The following is an 8,541-nucleotide window of genomic DNA, read 5'->3' as shown; positions in this document are numbered from 1 at the left end:
CGATTCCTTCTATAAAATCTTTTATAATTTTCATCTTTACACTCATATTCCATCCATTCATTGTATCAACCCTTATTTTGTACATATATAAGTCTTTCTTTCTTTACAATTTCAGGAGGCACTTTCTTCTAATGGACCAAAATACACCCAGAATCTAGTGTGTGGCACTGATCTATGCACTAGCCTGATCATATTTGATCATATTCTGGTTTTTTTTGGTTTTGTTCTGTTTTTGTTTGTTTTTATCTTTTTCTTCTTTTTTCTCCTTTTTTCTTTCTTTCCCTTTCTTTTCCCCTGGTTTCAGGTCTCTTCTGATTTGTTTACAGTATATTTGCTGGGGACATTGCTAACCTTTAGCATTTTGTTCTCTCATTCATCTATTCTCCTCTGGACAAAATGACAAGATGAAAAAAATCACCTCAGCAAAAAGAAGAAGAGGTAGTACCGTCTGCCAGGGACCTGCTCAATATGGACATTAGGACGATGTCGGACCTAGAGTTCAGAATTATGATTTTAAAGATACTAGCTGGGCTTGAAAAAGCATGGAAGTTACTAGAGACACCCAAGAACTAAAATCTAACCAAATCGAAATCAAAAAGGCTATTAATGAGGTGCAATCAAAAATGGGGGCACTAACTGCTAGGATACATGAGGCAGAAGAGAGAACCAGTGATATAGAAGACCAAATGATGGAAAATAAGGAAGCTGAGAAAAAGAGAGATAAACAACTACTGGATCACGAGGGCAGAATTCGAGAGATAAGCGATACGATGAGACGAAACAACATTAGAATAATTGGGATCCCAGAAGAAGAAGAAAGAGAGAGGGGGTCAGAAGGTATATTGGAGCAAATTATAGCAGAGAACTTCCCTAACGTGGGGAAGGAAACAGGCATCAAAATCCAGGAGGCACAGAGAACCCCTCTCAAAATCAATAAAAATAGGTCAACACCCCGACATCTAATAGTAAAACTTGTGAGTCTCAGAGACAAAGAGAAAATCCTGAAAGCAGCTCGGGAGAAGAGATATGTAACCTATAAAGGTAGAAACATTAGATTGGCAACAGACCTATCCAGAGAGACCTGGCAGGCCAGAAAGGACTGGCATGATATCTTCAGAGCACTAAACGAGAAAAATATGCAGACAAGAATACTATACCCAGCTAGGCTGTCATTGAAAATCGAAGGAGAGATAAAAATCTCCCAGGACAAACAAAAACTAAAGGAATTTGCAAACACAAAACCAGCCCTCCAAGAAATATTGAAAGGGGTCCTCTAAGCAAAGAGAGAGCCTAAAAGCAGCATAGACCAGAAAGGAACACAGACAACAAACAGTAACAGTCACCTTACAGGCAATACAATGGCACTAAATTCATATCTTTCAATACTTACCCTGAATGTAAATGGGCTAAATGCCCCAATCAAAAGACACAGGCTATCAGATTGGATTAAAAAACAAGACCCATCGATATGCTGTCTGCAAGAGACTCATTTTACACCCAAAGACACTCAGGATTGAAAGTGAGGGGTGGAAAACCATGTACCATGCTGATGGACACCAAAAGAAAGCTGGGGTGGCAATCCTTCTATCAGACAAATTAGATTCTTAAAAAAGACTGTAATAAGAGATGAGGAAGGACACTATATCCCACTTAAAGGGTCTATCCAACAAGAAGATCTAACAATTGTAAATATCTATGCCCCTAAAATGGGAGCAGCCAATTATATAAGCCAATTAATAACAAAAGCAAAGAAACACATCCACAACAATACAATAATAGTGGGGCACTTTTAACACCCCCCTGACTGAAAAGGACGGATCATCTAAGCAAAAGATCAACAAGGAAATAAAAGACTTTAAATGACACACTGGACCAAATGGACTTCACAGACATATTTAGAACATTCCATCCCAAAGCAACGGAATATACATTCTTCTCTAGTGCCCATGGAACATTCTCCAGAATAGGTCACATCCTAGGTCACAAATCAGGTCTCAACTCGTACCAAAAGATTGGGATTATTCCCTGCATATTTTCAGACCATAGTGCTTTGAAACTAGACCTCAATCACAAGAGGAAAGTCGGAGAGAACTCAAACACATGGAGGCTAAAGAGCATCCTACTAAAGAATGAATGGGTCAACCAGGAAATTAAAGAAGAATTAAAAAAAATCATGGAAACCAGTGAAAATGAAAACACAACTGTTCAAAATTGGGAATCAGCAAAGGCAGTCCTGAGAGGAAAGTATATAGCAATACAAGCCTTTCTCAAGAAACAAGAAAGGTCTCAAATACACAACCTAGCCCTACACCTGAAGGAGCTAGAGAAAAAAGAGCAAATAAAGCCTAAACCCAGCAGGAGAAGAGAAATAATAAAGAGCAGAGCAGAAATCAATGAAATAGAAACCAAAAGAACAGTAGAACAGATCAACGAAACTAGGAGCTGGTTCTCTGAAAGAATTAACAAGATTGATAAACCCCTGGCCAGACTGATCAAAAAGAAAAGAGAAATGACCCAAATCAACAAAATCATGAATGAAAGAGGAGAGATCACAACCAACACCAAAGAAATACAAACAATTATAAGAACATATTATGAGCAACTCTATGCCAGCAAATTAGAGAACCTGGAAGAAATGGATGCATTCCTAGAGATGTATCAACTACCAAAACTGAACGAGGAAGAAATAGAAAACCCGAACAGACCTATAACCACTAAGGAAATTGAAGCAGTCATCAAAAATCTCCCAACAAACAAAAGCCCAGGGCCAGATGGCCTCCCAGGGGAATTCTACCAGACATTTCAAGAAGAATTAATATTTATTCTCCTGAAACTGTTCCAAAAAATAGAAATGGAAGGAAAACTTCCAAACTCATTTTATGAGGCCAGCATTACCTTGATCCCAAAACCAGACAAAGACCCTGTCAAAAAGGAGAATTACACACCAGTATCCTTGATGAACATGGATGCAAAAATTCTCACCAAAATACTAGCCAATAGGATCCAACAGTACATTAAAAGGATTATTCACCATGACCAAGTGGGATTTATCCCTGGGCTGCAAGGTTGGTTCAACATCTGCAAATCAATCAACGTGATACAATACATTAACAAAAGAAAGAACAAGAATCATATGATCCTCTCAATAGATGCAGAAAAAGCATTTGACAAAGTACAGCATCCTTTCTTGATCAAAACTCTTCAGAATATAGGGATAAAGGGTACACACCTCAATATCATAAAAGCCATCCATGAAAAACCTACAGCGAATATCATTCTCAACGGGGAAAAGCTGAGAGCTTCCCCCCTAAGGTCAGGAATGCGACAGGGATGTCCACTATCAGCACTGCTATTCAACATAGTATTAGAAGTCCTAGCCACAGCAAGCAGACAACAAAAAGAAATCAAAGGCATCCAAATCGGCAAAGAAGAAGTCAAACTCTCACTCTTTGCAGATGATAGGATACTGTATGTGGAAAACCCAAAAGACTCCACCCCAAAACTGCTAGAACTCATACAGGAATTCAGTAAAGTGGCACGATATAAAATCAATGCACAGAAATCAGTGGCATTCCTATACACCAACAACAAGACAGAAGAAAGAGAAATTAAGGAGTCGCTCCCATTTACAACTGCACCCAAAACCGTAAGATACCTAGGAATAAATCTAACCAAAAAGGCAAAGGGTCTGTACTCAGAAAACTACAAAATACTCGTGAAAGAAATTGAGGAAGACACAAAGAAATGGAAAAACGTTCCATGCTCATGGATTGGAAGAACAAACATTGTGAAGATGTCAATGCTACCTAGAGCAATCTACACATTCAATGCAATCCCCATCAAAATACCATCCACTTTTTTCAAAGAAATGGAACAAATAATCCTAAAATTTGTATGGAACCAGAAGAGACCCCGAATAGCCAGAGGAATGCTGAGAAAGACAAGTAAACCTGGTGGCATCACAATTCTGGACTTCCAGCTCTATTACAAAGCTGTCATCATCAAGACAGTATGGTACTGGCACAAAAACAGACACATAGATCAATGGAACAGAATAGAGAGCCCCGAAATGGACCCTCAACTCTATGGTCAACTCATCTTTGACAAAGCAGGAAAGAATGTCCAATGGAAAAAAGACAGTCTCTTCAACAAATGGTGTTGGGAAAATTGGACAGCCACATGCAGAAGAATGAAACTGGACCATTTCCTTACACCACACACAAAAATAGACTCCAAATGGTTGAAAGACCTAAATGTGAGACAGGAGTCCATCAAAATCCTAAAGGAGAACACAGGCAGCAACCTCTTCGACCTCAGCTGCAGCAACTTCTTCCTAGAAACACCGCCAAAGGCAAGGGAAGCAAGGGCAAAATCGAACTATTGGGATTTCATCAAGATGAAAGCTTTTGCACAGCAAAAGAAACAGTCCACAAAACCAAAAGACAACCGACAGAATGGGAGAAAATATTTGCAAATGACATTTCAGATACAGGGCTAGTATCCAAAATCTATAAAGAACTTATCAAACTCAACACCCAAAGAACAAATAATCCAATCAAGAAATGGGCAGAAGACATGAACAGACATTTTTCCAAAGAAGACATCCAAATGGCCAACAGACACATGAAAAAGTGCTCAACATCGCTCGGCATCAGGGAAGTCCAAATCAAAACCTCAATGAGATACCACCTCACACCCGTCAGAATGGCTAAAATGAACAAGTCAGGAAACGACCGATGTTGGCGGGGATGTGGGGAAAGGGGAACCCTCCTACACTGTTGGTGGGAATGCAAGCTGGTGCAACCACTCTGGAAAACAGTATGGAGGTTCCTCAAACAGTTGAAAATAGAGCTACCATACGATCCAGCCATTGCACTACTGGGTATTTACCACAAAGATACAAATGTAGGGATCCGAAGGGGTACGTGCACCCCAATGTTTATAGCAGCAATGTCCACAATAGCCAAACTGTTATTCACCATGACCAAGTGGGATTTATCCCTGGGCTGCAAGGTTGGTTCAACATCCGCAAATCAATCAACGTGATACAATACATTAACAAAAGAAAGAACAAGAATCATATGATCCTCTCAATAGATGCAGAAAAAGCATTTGACAAAGTACAGCATCCTTTCTTGATCAAAACTCTTCAGAATATAGGGATAAAGGGTACACACCTCAATATCATAAAAGCCATCTATGAAAGAAGTATATATGAAAGAGCCAAGATGTCCATTGACAGATGAATGGATAAGGAAGAGGTGGTATACATACATAATGGACTATTATGCAGCCGTCAAAAGGAATGAGATCTTGCCATTTGCAAGGACGTGGATGGAACTGGAAGGTGTTATGCTGAGTGAAATAAGTCAATCAGAGAAAGACATGTATCATATGACCTCACTGATATGAGGAATTCTTAATCTCAGGAAACAAACTGAGGGTTGCTGGAGTGGTGGGGGTGTGGGAGGGTTGGGGTGGCTTGGTGATAGACATTGGGGAGGGTATGTGCTATGGTGAGCGCTGTGAATTGTGCAAGACTGTTGAATCACAGATCTGTACCTCTGAAACAAATAATGAAATATATGTTAAGGAAAAAAAAAGAAGATAACAAGAGGGGAAGAATGAAGGGGAGTAAATCAGAGGGGGAGACGAACCATGAGAGATGATGGACTCTGAAAAACAAACTGAGGGTTCTAGAGGGGAGGGAGGGTGTGGGGATGGGTTAGCCTGGTGATGGGTATTAAAGAGGGCATGTTCTGCTTGGAGCACTGGGTGTTATGCACAAACAATGAATCATGGAACACTACATCAAAAACTAATGATGTAATGTATGGTGATTAACATAACAATAAAAATTAAAAAAATAGATGTATATGTATACACAATAGAATACTACTCAGTCATCAAAAAAAAAGAAACCTTTCCATATGCAATGATGCGGATGGAACTAGAGGGTATTATACTAAGTGAAGTAATTAGGGAAAGATAATTACCATGTAATCTCACTCATATGTGGAACTTAAACAAAACAGAGGATCATAGGGGGAAGGAGGGAAAAATAAGACAAAATCAGAGAGGGAGACAAACCATAAGAGACTATCAATTATAGGAAACAAACCAAGGGTTGCTGGAGGGGGGATGGGGTAACTGGGTAATGGACATCAAATTGGGCACATGATGTAATCAGCACTGTGTATTATATAAGACTGATGATGAATCACTGAACTCTACCTCTGAAACTAATAATACATTATATGTTAATTAACTTAAATTAAAAAATAAATGAATTTTAAAAATTGTGAGTGATTAGGAGTTTCTATTTTATTTTAATTAGAATAGGTAATCTTCAAAAGGTTTTAGGAAATGAGATAATGCAATTTGTATGGCACTGCCAAATCACGGTAATGTGATTTGTTTTAAAAAAGATCAATTCCAGGGGCACCTCGGAGCTCAGTTAGTTAAGTGTCTGCTCTAGGCTCATTCATGATCCTAGGGTGCTGGGATCAAGCCTTGCTTTGGGCTCTCTGCTCAGCACAGTCTACTTCTCCCTCTGTGCCCTCTGAAATCTCTAAAATATATATAAACAAAAATAAAAAGATCAATTCCAGTATTAAAGGGTAAAAGGTAAATGGGATCATGTGTGCAGCTTACTTACAAAATTTGATGAGAAACAGTATTTACATAGCCCATATTATCTCCCCACAAGATACTTAGAATTAGTAGGGGGAAAAAAATAGTAAATTACAATGAAGAAACCTGGCAGACACCACCTTACTCAAGTGATTGAGGTTAACCTATCAGTAAAGCGTCAGGCTTATTGACTCTCTTGATATGATGCACTGGTCACAGTGTCACTTCATTGGTTCCTGCTGAAATGGATACCCAGAATCTAATCATAAAGACATCAGAGAAACCCAAATTGAGGGATATTTTAACAAGAACTGGCCTGTACTCTTTCAAAATGTCAGTCATGAAGAGAAATAACCTAGGAAAATTCCAGATTGAAGGAGACTAGATATGAAAATGAAATGCAACTTGTGATGCTGTCACAGAAATGGGAGATTTTTTTTGTTTACTAAGAAAAACATGATTGAGACAATTGATGAAATTTGAACATTTGTACAAATGTAACAGCATTCATTTTAAAAATGTTATGAAATTGTTCTGTCGTTATAGAAGGCAATGTCATTGTCTTAGGATATACATGGTTTTTAGCAAGTTTTTTGAAGTAAAGGGGCATCCTGTTTCTCTCAAATGATTAAAAAAATTTATAGAGAATGATAAAAGCAGATTTGAGAAAACGTTAACACTAAAGTAATTTCAGTAAATGATATATGGGAATTATTTTCACTATTCTTACAACTTTTGTGTAAGTCTGAAATTTATTTCAATAAGTTTTAAAAACTGAGGCACTTGGGGGCTTAGTCAGTTAATTGTCCAACTTTTGATTTCAGGTTGTGGGATTGAGCCCCACATTGGGCTCCCTGCTCAGTGTGGAGTCTGCTTGGGATGTCCTCTCTCCCTTTCCCTCTGGCCCCCCCAACCCCGCTTGCACTCTCTCTCTCTAATATAAAACAAAAAAAATCTTAAAAAAAAGTTTTAAAAATTGAATTGCAAATGTATTTTAAGAAATTACCTTAGATTTAATAAGTAACAGCACTCTCTTAAATATGTCCCGACCTGTTTGCTAAGTCATTAAATTCTGGTTTCTTTATTCTTGCTAAATTTTGACTCCTTTGGATGGAATTGATTATATTTATGATGGATACTGGAAGAACAGCATGTGTATATTTGTGTAAATCAAATAAAGCCATTCTAACTAGCAAGTTTATCTCTCAGGGTCAAAATCAGAGAAAAAAATTCAAGTGGAATATATTATACTGTAGTGTTTTTGAAAACATATTCATAGGAAATTAAACTGAAACTGTATTGTCCTAGTAAGAAAAACCCATATTCTCCTTATTCTGTTCACACTAACAGTACCGAGCACTTACTATACCAGTGTCCTAAGCACTGTAGGTTGGCAGTAAGCCACGAGCCAGGATGTAAGCCTGGCAGCCTGTACCTGTGCCTCTTAAACCACCTGATACAAATAGGGGGTGCTCTTCAGACCAAGGTAGTGGCTCTCGACCTTTCCTACCTCATACTCTTGAGGGGTATGAGATGCTGCAGCTGAGTCATGAGGCACACCTCTCAGGAAGCATTTATCAGAATTCAGGGGGCAGAGCTCTAATTTAACACATCCTCTCACTCTTCCATTCCACATCCTGAGATTTCACTGATTTCAAGAATGTTCTCTGATAATTTTCTCTTTACAAATATGTTAACACACATCTATTGCCAGGCACTGCACTGAGGTGATCACCATCCCTGCTTTCAGAGACCTACAGACCACTGGGCAAGTCATAGATGTGAACAAGAAATTCACCAAAATAAAGTTAAATTCACTATGATGGAACCACTCAGCAACCGGATAGCCACATTATTTTCGTTCAACTAAAATTCCCTTAAAACCAAACCACATATACATTTCATTTG

Source organism: Callorhinus ursinus, unplaced genomic scaffold (assembly GCF_003265705.2).
Source record: "Callorhinus ursinus isolate GAN/ISIS: 27379988/994484 unplaced genomic scaffold, GSC_fseal_2.0 scaffold5, whole genome shotgun sequence".
NCBI classification, from domain to species: Eukaryota; Metazoa; Chordata; class Mammalia; order Carnivora; family Otariidae; genus Callorhinus; species Callorhinus ursinus.
This window is presented reverse-complemented; position numbering follows the sequence as displayed.